General features: G+C 41.7%; 1 pseudogene; it reads left to right on the top strand.

Annotated features, from left to right (window-relative positions):
- Nucleotides 1-11,895, top strand: part of LOC132399627 (transcription factor 12-like) — a 168,151-nt pseudogene that overhangs the window by 125,039 nt on the left and 31,217 nt on the right.

The raw sequence follows: 11,895 nt of genomic DNA, 5'->3' as shown, positions 1-11,895 counted from the left end.
TTCCTATGTCTTATGGTCTTAAGAAGCTACAGGACTTGAACCTGCAGTTTGGATCCACACTACCTTTGCACCGTGGAAGGTAAATCTCAGCCTTCCCTTGAGACTTAACAGCAATTAGCAGTTAAATTATTTAAGTGATAATGATTTAAAACTGCCAATAGCTGTTGTGACATCCTCCACTCACTATACATAAATGAGAAGTCACATTGCCAAGTGGCTTTGGCTACCATTCCTCCCTCAAGTGATGCTGTCATAGGCCGTTCAGCTTACTGTCGCCTCCTAATGGCCTGGATGTAAGGATATTTCAGTGTGCTAATTCGGTAGTACTTCTAAATAATTACACTAATCTTTCTTTCCCTTCTTATTCAATTGAAAGTAGACAAAAGGGGACATAATTATATGGTGTTGGGATTGTTTTATTGTGAATCATTGGGATTCTGTCCCTCAAAGAGTGCTGTGCAATGTCTGGATGTTTTTAAGGCAGGTAAATTAATATTCAATAGACAAGGGGTTAAAAAGTTACTGGAGGGAGGTAGGCAGGTACGAGGACTCAAGATTGCAACAGCTCATCTGTGACATTACTGAAAGAGAGAACAGGTTGGACAATCTCTTCATCTCAGGAATTAATTCTGGGATCTGGAAGAAGGGAATGATAAAACTCAAGGTATTGATATTAAGAGGCTGATCTGTCTGGGGAGTCTAGATCTAGTGGGTGAAAATAAATAAAACTATAGATCTTGGGAATCTGATCTAGTGGGCACTTCTTGGGAGAATGGATTAACCATTTTGGACCAAGAAGAAGGGAAATTTCTTCACTTGTAAATCTCTACTCCAGGTGCCTTTGGTTGAGACTGATAGTTTCTAAAGATAAGATTCATTTTATTTGTCACATGTACATCAAAACATGCAGTGAAATACATTATTTGTGTCAAATCAAATCAATGAGGACTGAATAGTGTTTCCACACTTCTGACGTAGCATGGTCACAACTCACTGATTCTCACCGTACGTCCTTATTTGGGTTGTTGTCAGGAAGTAGAGCACACAGAGGAGACCCACATGGTCACGGGGAGAATGAACAAATAGACAGCAGCAGGAATTGAAGTTGGTGCTGTAAAGGGTTATGCTAATTGCTATGGTATTATGCCATTCCTGATAACCATTACAGTACTGTGCCATCCCTGGTAACCGCTATGGTACTGTACCATCCCTGATAACTAATAAGGTGCCATGCCGTCCCTGATAACCACTGTGCCATCCTTGATAACAGAAGTATTTAGGACTTTAGAAAGAGGAGTTGACAGAGAAGATTAGTTATGATCTCGTTGATCATCAATGGTTGGATGGCTTAATCACGCTTTATTTTCATGCATTGGTAAGCCTTCAGTTTCTGATATTTCTACTTTGCTCAGACAGCCTGTTGCTTTAGTTCTTGCCGTATCCCAGTCATCTAGTTGGAGTTTAGTGAGCAGTTTTTGTCCTCTTATCTAAGAAAAGATATGCTGGCCTTAGAGAGGGTCCAGAGGAGGTTCACGAGGAGGTTCATGAGAATGATCCTAGGAATGAAAGGGTTAACATATGAGGAGTATTTGATGGCTCTGGGCCTGTACTTGCTGGAGTTTAGAAGAATGACGGGGATTTCATTGAAACCTGTCAAATATTGAAAGGCCCAGTGAGAGTGGATATGGAGAGGATGTTTTCTATAGTGGATAAATTTAGGACCAGAGAGCACGGCCTTAGAATAGAGGGAAGTCCATTTAGAACAGAGATGAGAAATTTCTTTAGCCAGAGGGTAGTGAATCTGTGGAATTCATTGCCATGAACGACTGTGGAGGCCAAGTCGTTCAGTTTATACAAAGTAGAAGTTGATAGGTTGATGAGTCAGGGTGTCAAAGGTGAACGTGGAAGGCAGGAGGAAGGAGTAGGGAGGGATAATAAATCAGCCATGATGGAATGGTGGAGCAGACTCGATGGGCCCAAGGGACTAATTCTGCTCCTACGGTCTTAACTAGTAACATTCCAGAGTGTGGGGTAAGGGACTGGTTAATATTCGTACTCCGCATCCCTCCCTTTGTCTCATCGAATCAAGAAAGGGGGCATGCTCCACTGTCCATAGGAATGCGGAGTTTATGCTCTTGAGTACGAGCCTCAGTAGAGGATGTTTTCCTCCTAATGCCCAAATGTCCCAAACCCATCCAACACTGAACCTTAAGCCAGTTGGAGGGCCCCCAAATGAAGGCTGGCTGATGAGATGGTGACACCTGGAAGGTCTGAGTTTGTATAAAATTCCCTCATGTTTGGTTGTCCCGTGCTTGCTATATCTGCTTTGCATGGCCTGTTTGTTTTTTAACATACTTTCCTCAACTCTTTGCATCCTATAGAAAAACCCAGCCGAGCGGCAGCTTAAGGAGCACTTACATGACGCAATCTCTGTGTTAATGGATGTGTGCGAGGTAGTAGCGTTTTTCTATTAACATAATTCACATTTTCCCATTTTATTTAATTTCCTGTCCAGTTTCTCTGGTATTTGCCATCGTTTGAAAGAGCTATTTACTTTGTCTGCAGTTTTGAACTTTCTAAGAATCCTTATTTCCCAACAGCATCTGTTCACTTGTGGGAATTTTCTGATCCCAAGGAGGAAATTTGAGATAAAAATTAAAAGATTAAAGATTAGCTTTGTCACATGTACATCGCAACACACAGTGAAATGTGTCATTGCGACAGTGATCGACACAGTCCAAGGATGTGCTGGGGGCAGCCCAGAAGTATCATCACACTTGAGGCACCAACATAGCGTGTCCACAACTTACTAACCCTAACCTGTACCCGAAGCACCCAGAGAAAACCTATGCGGTCACGGGGAGAACGTACAAACCCCTTAAAGACCCCTTAAAGGAATTGAAGCTGGGTTGCTAATGACGTAAAGCACTGTGCAAACCGCTATGCTACTGTGTAATGTTTGCTGCGTTGGTAATCTTTTCACCAGTTTTAATGGAAGTTTAGCAGTATGCACTTAGTTGGTGCTAAACACATGTAAAACTAATACTTGGTGTGATTCCCGTATGTGTCAAACAGCAGAATGCATAGGAATGACTCTGAACATTAATGTTTGACATAGTAATCCTCCACCTTAGAACTAAGGAAATTCCCTGATGTAAGGATCACTTGGGCCATTTAGTCTACCCTCACTATCCCATAAAACCATAAGACATAGGATAGAATTTGGTCATTAGGCATATCAAGTCTATTGTACCATTTGATCATGGTTGATTTATTTCCATCTTAACTCCAGTCTCCTGCTTTCTCCACATAACCTATGAAGCCCTGACTAATCAAGAACCTATGAACCTCTGCTTAAATATACCCAATGACTTGGCCCCTGCAGCCATCTGTGGCAATGAATTCCACACATTCACCACCCTCTGGCTCAAGAAATTCCTCTTCATCTCTGGTCTGTCACACTATTGGAAACATCTTCTCCTATTCCACACTATCTGGAACTTTCAATATTAAATCTAGGCCTTTCAGTATTCATTATAGAATCAAAGTTCAAAGTAAATTTATTATCAAAGTCCATATACGTCACCATACACCACCCTGAGGTTTCTTGTGAGCAATTATAGTCCTGAAGGGTGTATTGACGGGAAGATGATTCTAGCCATTCTGATCATTTATTGCGAACTAGACTTGCCTGTTTATGATCTGTTGTTACTGTCTCCCTGCCCCATTGTGCAGGACGTGTTCTTCAATGTTGTGTGTGCTTCCACGAGACCCATGCTGAGGTGTCTTCTCACTGGTTCTTGCAGCAAAGCCGAATGGAGGATCGACTGGACAGATTGGACGATGCCATTCACATCCTGCGCAACCATGCTGTGGGGCCCTCGTCCAGTTTGCCCAGCAGTCATGGAGACCTGCACGGCATGCTCGGCCCCTCGGCACACAGTGGACTGGTCACAGCCTTGGGCTCAGGCTACACTGCACCCAACCTAGGACCTACGGCTCGAGCAACATCAATGGTAAGTCAAAGTGGGCAACTATGGTGTTAACAAAGGTTCTTGCTCTTCAATTAGTTGGAGAGACAGAAGAAAATAATCTTTCCCAGTGTATGAACTTCTTTGCACCAACGTTGTAAAGTAGGATCCTTAACAATGTTGAGAAGAGAGATCTTGGGGTTCAAGTTCATAGCTCCCTGAAAGTGGCTATATAGATTGATAGGGTGATCAAGAAGGCATATGGCATGCTTCCCTTTATCAGTCAAGGCATTAAGTTCAAAAGTCCAGAGGTTAAGATTGAATTCCGGTCAGGCCATATCTGGAGTTTTGCATAAAGTTCTGGTCGCTCCATTGTAGAAAGGATGTGGAAGCTTTAGAATGGGAGCAGAAGAGGTTTCCCAGGATGCTGTCAGGATTAGAGAGCATGTGTCATCATGAGAGGTTGGACAAACTTGCGTTGTTTTTTCTGAAGCAGCAGAAGCGGAGGAGAGATCAGATAGAGGTTTATAAGATTATGAGAGGCATACATAGAGCAGACAGGCTGTATCTTTTTCCAGGGTTGAAATGTCTAATACCAGAGGGCATGCATTGAAGGTAAGAGGTGGGGTAAGCTTTTTTTTACACAGAGAAGAGTGGTGGGTGGCTGGAATGCAATGCCTGGGGTGACGGTAGAGGCAGATTTATTGGGAATTTTTCAGAGGTGTTTAGATAAGCACATGAATGTGAGGAAAATGGAAGGACGTGGACACTGTGAAGACAGAGGTGATTAGTTTAATAGGCCTTTTAATTATTAATTTACTTAGTTCAGCACAACACTGTGGGCCAAAGGGCTTGTTCCTGTGTTCTGTGTAATTTCATAGAGTTATAATATTTCAGTTTAATTTATCCATGCTGACCAAGATGTTTATCCAAGCTATTGCCAGATGTCCATAACACAAGAGATTCTGGAAGTCCAGTGTAACACACACAAAATGCTGGAGGAACTCAGCAGGTCAAACAGTCTCTATGGATCAGCCCTGATGAAATAGCAGAGCAAACTTGATGGACCAAATGGCCTAATTCTGCTCATATATCTTGTGATCTTATGGTCTATCCCTTGCAAATCTTCTCCCTCAAGCCTTAACCCTATGTCCTTTAGTTTTTTGAGACTCTTCTACCTTGAGAAAATAACTGAGATAATCCACCCTTTTTGATGTCCTTCATGAATTTATATTTGTGTGATAATGAGTTAAGAATTAAAACCACCAGAATGTTGGGGATAAGTTCCTTGGTTCTCTTCAGAACATTGCTAAGGGATCTTTTATGCCTCCTACCTCACTGATGAAATGCCTCTCTGACAGTATAGCCCTAGGTAGAACTTGAGAGTTATAAGCGTTGTGAGCTAACCTTAAGGTTGCAAGGGTTGGGAGATTTTGAAGCAACAAGTTTAAAGCTCAAAATAGATTTATTATCTAGGTATATATATGTCACCATATACAATGGATTATGGTTAATTGAGCACATCGGAACCAGAAAAATTTAAGTGGCTGTCCCAATTAGCCAAAATTTCATGGAAATGGTTAAAAATAGTCTAGAGATCTACAATAGATCTATGGCAAAGGCAATCTCAATGGCTCTTCATATGAACTTAGATCACCTGGACAATACAAACACCTATCTCAGGATGCTGGTTGATAACTATAGCTCAGCGTTTAACACCATCAAGCCCATAATCCTGATTGATAAGTTACAGAACCTGGGTCTCTATACCTCCCTCTGCAATTGCATCCTCGACTTCCTTATGGGAAGGACCACAATACAGTCGGCCCTCCTTATCCGTGGATTCCGTATGCACAGATTCGACCAACCGCGGATCGGGAAAACCCAGAAGTTCTTTCTTCAGCACTCGTTGCTTAAGCATGTACAGACTATTTTTTCTTGTCATTATTCCCTAAACTTTACAGCATAACAACTATTTACATAGTATTTACATTGTATTAGGTACCATAAGTAATGTAGAAATGACCTAAAAGTACGGGTAGTCCCTGGGTTATGAATGAGTTCCATTCCTGAGTCCGTCTTTAAGTCGGATTTGAAGTCGGAACAGGTACATCGGTATTATTTAGCGTCAGTTAGTCAAATGTTTTTCTTAGTATATAGTACATATTTTACCTTTCTATGCATATAAAACACTTAAACATACGTATTTCAATAATTAAACCATTGTGTTGGTTAGTAACAATTGTAGCTTTCATCGGGGCAGGGCCTTTCACATGCTCCATTAAAGTTGTTTCGATCGTTGACCGACTGTAGCCTAACGCTTTTCCAGTGACCGATGGTGTTTCACCTCTTTCCGATTGCTTTATTACTTCCACCTTATTTTCAATCGTGATCATGATTATTTTCGTGAACAGAAACACTGCGGATTCAGAGCACCGCCGCCAGGTCCTAATGTCCACCACACTGAAACAGGTTAAATAAAGCCCGGGGTTCCGCTGGGTCATAAAGACCACCGCACTGAGACATGTTAAATAAAGCCCGGGGTTCCACCAGGTCCTAATGTCCACCACACTGAGACATGTTAAATAAAGCCCGGGGTTCCACCAGGTCCTAATGTCCACCACACTGAGACATGTTAAATAAAGCCTGGGGTTCCGCTGGGTCATAAAGACCACCGCACTGAGACATGTTAAATAAGGGACTTGAGCATCTGCGTTTTTTTGGTATCCGCGGGGAGTCCAGGAACCAATCCCCCCGCGGATAAAGAGAGCCGACTGTATGTGCAGATAGGTGACAATACTTCCTCCTCTCTGACGATTAACATTTGCTCACCTTGGGCGTGTGCTTAGCCCACTCCGCTGCTCTACTCTTTCCTTACCCATGTCTGTGTGGTTAGATATAGCTCAAATACCATGTATAAATTTGCTGATGATGCCAAGCATTTTTGGTAGAATCGCAGATGGAGATGAGAGGATGTACGGAGCTAGATGTACCAACTAATTGAGTGGTGTCACAGTAACAACCAGTAAGACAAAAGAGCTGATTCTGGACATCAGTCAGGAAGGGTATGACGAGGGAACATGAACCAATGCTCATGGAGGTGTCAGAGAGTGAGCAATTTCAAGTTCCTGGGTGTCAATATCTCCAAAGATCTAACCTAGTCCCAACATATCAATGCATCCATAAAAAAGGCAAGACAACAGATATATTTCATTAGTAGTTTGAAGAGATCTGGTTTGTCAACTGAAACACTTGAAAATTTCTATAGATGTACCATGGAGAGCATTCTGACGGGCTGCATCACTGTCTGGTATGGGGGGGGGGGGGGGTGGCTACTGCACAGGACCGAAAGAAGCTGCAGAAAGTTGTAAGATTAGTCAGCTCCATCCTGGGTACTAGCCTCCACAGTACCCTCATCACCCAGGGCATACCTTGCATAAGAACATAAGAAATAGGAGCAAGTGTAGGCCATCCGGCTCATCGAACATGCCCCACCATTCAATAAGATCATGGCTGATCTGTCCGTAAACTCAGCTCCATCTATCTGTCTTTTCCTTATAACCGTTAATTCCCTTACTATGTAAAAATCTATCTAACTGTGTTGCAAATATATTTAGTGAAGAAGCCTCAGCGGCTTCCCTGACTGATGCCTTGATCCCATTGTTATCGTTGGGAAGGGAGTACAGAAGCCTGAAGGCACACACTCAGTGATTCAGGAATAACTTCTTCCCCTCTGCCATATGATTCCTAAATAGACATTGAACCCTTGAACACTAACTCACTTTTTAAAAATATATATTATTTCTGTTTTTGCACTATTTTTAATCTATTCAATATACATATTGAATAATAGATTTATTTTCTTTCTATATTATTGTGTATTGTATAGAACTGCTGCTGCTAAGTTAACAAATTTCACAACACATGCTGGTGATAATAAACCTGATTCTGATAGATGTGTTATGGAGAGTATATTGACTGTCTGCATCACAGCCTGGTATAGAAACACCATGCCCTTGAATGGAAAATCCTACAAAAAGTAGTGGATATGGCCCAGTCCATCACGAGTAATGCCCTCCTCATCATTGAGCACATCTACATGAAATGCTGTCACAGGAAAGCTGTATCCGTCATCAGAGACCCCCCACTACCAAGGTTCTGCTCTCTTCTCACTACTGACATCAGCAATAAGTACAGGAACCTCAGGACCCACACCACCAGGTTCTGGAACAGTTATTACCCCTCAACCATCAGGCTCCTGAACCCAAGGGGATAAATTCACTTGCCCCATCTATGAACTGTTCCACAACCCGGGGACTCACCTTCAAGGACTCTTCATCTCAAGTTCTTGATATTTATTGTTTATTTATTTTTTATTATTATTGTTTATTTCTTTTTGTTTTTGCACGGTTTGAAGTCTTTTGTACACTGGCTGAACACCCAAGTTGTTGCGGTCATTCATCAATTCCATTATGGTTATTATTCTTTTAAGGATTTATTGAATATGCCCACAAGAAAATGAATCTCAGGGCCATAGATGGTGACATAGATGTAGTTTGATAATAAATTTACTTTGAACTTTAATCTTTTGAACTTTGAAAAGATGAAAAAAGATAATACTGTTTAACTGAGTAACAATTTATGTATTTAACAGAAAAAATGATCAATACCTCTACAGTACTATAAAGTTCTGTATAAAGTTTATTAGTTCCTAATAGTTATTGACTGAGGTATTCACCCACCCTGTTCTTTTGATTGACTGTAAGTGAATAAAATCAGTGCAGACATCTTGCACAGATAATCGAATGCCTTCATACAATGCTTTCGACGACTGCATCTTCCAAATCTTCATTTTCATTGTAACAATCAATACCTTCATAGTGCCTAACTTGTTAAAGTAGTGAAATCATTTTACTTTCATTCCCAGCCATTTCTGGTATCTCCAAGCCTTGAAACTGCGGTGAGCAAAACAGTTCTGTTTTACTTCTTATTTCTCACTATCAATGACAAAAATCACAAGCACACACAAGTGACGCTATTTTAAAACTGATCGCTCGAAGCATGCTATAGCGTCTAACGGCCACACAAGTGCACATGAATGACGCTAATTAGAAACTGTTTAGCAACAGTCTCCAGTCTCAATTAAGTGGCACGGTGTCCCAAATAAATGAGGGGAATCCTGGCTCTTTTCTCAATGTAGTTTTTGTTTTTTATGAGTCGGGAGGTGCATATGAGGTGTTCCAAATAAAAAGCTGACCTGATGAACTGATTACTTAATTAACTAGAATCCACTGTACTGCCTTGAGATTCATTTTTATTGGTTTTGAAATAGAGTGCCAAACAGGCCCTTCAAGCCACGCTGTCCAGCAACCCAGCTATTAACACTAGCCTAAGCATGGGACAATTTACAACGACTAATTGGCCTGCTATGTCTTTGGACAGTGGTGGGAAACCCACGTGCACATGCGAAGGAATGTACAAACTTCTTACTGACAGTGTCGGAATTGAACTCAGAACACCCTGAGCATTATGTTAACCACTACGCTACGGTGGCACACTTGCAGGCACTTACAGGAAAAAGAAAATACAGTAGAACTTTATGAAAAACAAGCAAAGACATAACCAGTGTACAAAAGAGACAAACTGTGAACTGTTCTCTAATGAAGTCACGGATTTAGAATCATTGGTAAGATATCAGAGGGGTCAAGAACTTCCACTTGAGAATTGATTTATTCTGTTTTAAGGATGTAGGAAGCTGACTGGTAATTAATTCTAGATGGGAGGTGTTTGGTTAGTAAGAGGAAGTTACAGGATTGAGGACACAAAGCAGGGTTGTGGACAATTATCCATACACCCGTGCACTCTTTCAAAGAGTCAGCACGTGAATGATACTCCTTCATTTTTGTAAACCCACTCTGGACTCTCTCCAATACCAGCACATCCTTTCTTAGATATGGAGCATAAAACTGCTCACAATATTCCAAAAGTGGTCTGACCAATGCCTTATAAACCCTCAGCATCAAGCCCTTGCTTTTATGTTCTAATCCTTTTGAAATGAACGTGAACATAGCACTTGTCTTCCTCACCATGACTCAACCTGCAAGTTAACCTTTAGGGAATCCTGCACAAGGACTCCCAAGTCCCTTTGCATCTCTAATTTCTGAATTTGTTCCTCATTTAGAAAATAGTCCACTCCTTTATTCCTTCTACCAAAGTGCATGACCATGCACTTCCCAACACTGTATTCCATGTGCACCACTTTTTACTCATTTTCCTAATCTGTCCATGTCTTTCGGTGAACTCCCTGCTTCTTCACCTCTACCAGTCCTCCACCTATCTTGATAGCTTCTACCAATCTGGCCACAAAGTTTTTTGTGTCATCTGCAGACTTAGCAGAAGGAAGAACAGCAAAATAAATCTATTATCAAAGTATGTAAAAGTCACTATGAGACTCTTTCATTTTGCAGCATTTAAGGGAAAATAAATACAAATGAATTTATGAAAACCTATACTTAAATAGACTGACAAACAACCAAAGAGCAAAAGAAGCTGTATTGTGCAAATAATATATATAAAAAAGTTAATAAATATTATGAAGAACATGTGTTGCAGAGTCCTTGCAGGTGAGTTTTTAGGTTATGGAGTCAGTTCAGGGTTAAGTCCACACTGGTTCAGAAGCCTAATAGCTGATGGGTAATAACTGTTCCTGAACCCAGTGGGGGAGAGGGGATGAAGTAAGAAGCTGGGAGGGGATAGAAGGAAGAGATTAGAGCTGAAGAAGGAGTTCTGATAGGTGAGGACAGTGGACTGTGGAACAGGTGCACGGGGGGGGGGCGGTGAGGAGGAAAGAAACGGTAAGAGGGGGGCCAGAGTGGGGAGTTAAAGAATCGGGAAAGGGAGGGAGAAAGTAACTAGAATTTGGAGAGGTTGATGTTCGTGCCACTAGGTTGGAGGCTACCCAGATGAGATGCTGATCCTCCAAATAGAAGGGTGGGTGCCCTCTATGATAGAGTCAAGCCATTGCACTGAGAATGTCTGATAGCCACTTATAGTCAAAGGAGCATCCCTAGGGTGGTCAGAGGTACCCAGCCACCTTGCTACCATTTACACACTGCTGGTTGGAAATCTCAGTCTGAGCAGTGCATTCATTGACTATGGGGGAGGGGAATACTGCAGATCTGTTGGCTGTACTTGGGTAAACGCAGATTGTAAACTGAAATTCCATTGCAGCAATGGGCGAGATTAAGCAGTGCCAGCTTTTATTACGGAAAACACCTGTTCCTGTTTACACACCTGGTGTGTACCTGTAAGGTGGGTGGAGCTAGCAGAACCTGAAACCTGTTGGAGCGACTAGGGCCCAGGGTCTGCTGGTGTTCACTATCAGTAACATCTGTCAGTACTGGGGAACTTGCAAGAGAAAATAAACACGGGAACAGATATGTTGCTGTTGTAAAGCAGATCAGTTGGCATATGCTGAAAAGTAAATATGGGATGGTTTCACTCCCAGATTTGTGAATGCTTTTTCTCCCTGGAGAGGCTCTACAACACAAGCTGCCTTGTGTGGAGGTCTGCAAGAGAACTGATTCACCATGTGTCGGCAGGCTTTCATCCCGACAACTGAAAATCTGCAAAGCCTCCACCTACAGTGGGAAAGGTGCAGAGAGGAATGCGCACAGACGATTCCAGAACTGCTCATGCTGCGTCAATGTGTAGGCCGAGGGATGCTCAGAAAGGAATCTTTAACATTATGGATTATAATTGTTGAATGTTGTTTTTTTGTTGCATGTCACATCGATGCATCACAGCAAATTCCTAAAACATAGAAGTATCTGGCAAATAAAGTCGATCTTTGATAGAGCAGATATATCACCTTTCAGTTACTATGCAAAACTGGACATCATACATATTAAAGTCACTGATGGTT

The sequence above is a fragment of the Hypanus sabinus genome, chromosome 9 (genome assembly GCF_030144855.1).
Source record: "Hypanus sabinus isolate sHypSab1 chromosome 9, sHypSab1.hap1, whole genome shotgun sequence".
Taxonomy (NCBI): domain Eukaryota; kingdom Metazoa; phylum Chordata; class Chondrichthyes; order Myliobatiformes; family Dasyatidae; genus Hypanus; species Hypanus sabinus.
The sequence above is the reverse complement of the archived record's forward strand: the minus strand, read 5'-3'. Positions and strand labels throughout refer to the sequence as shown.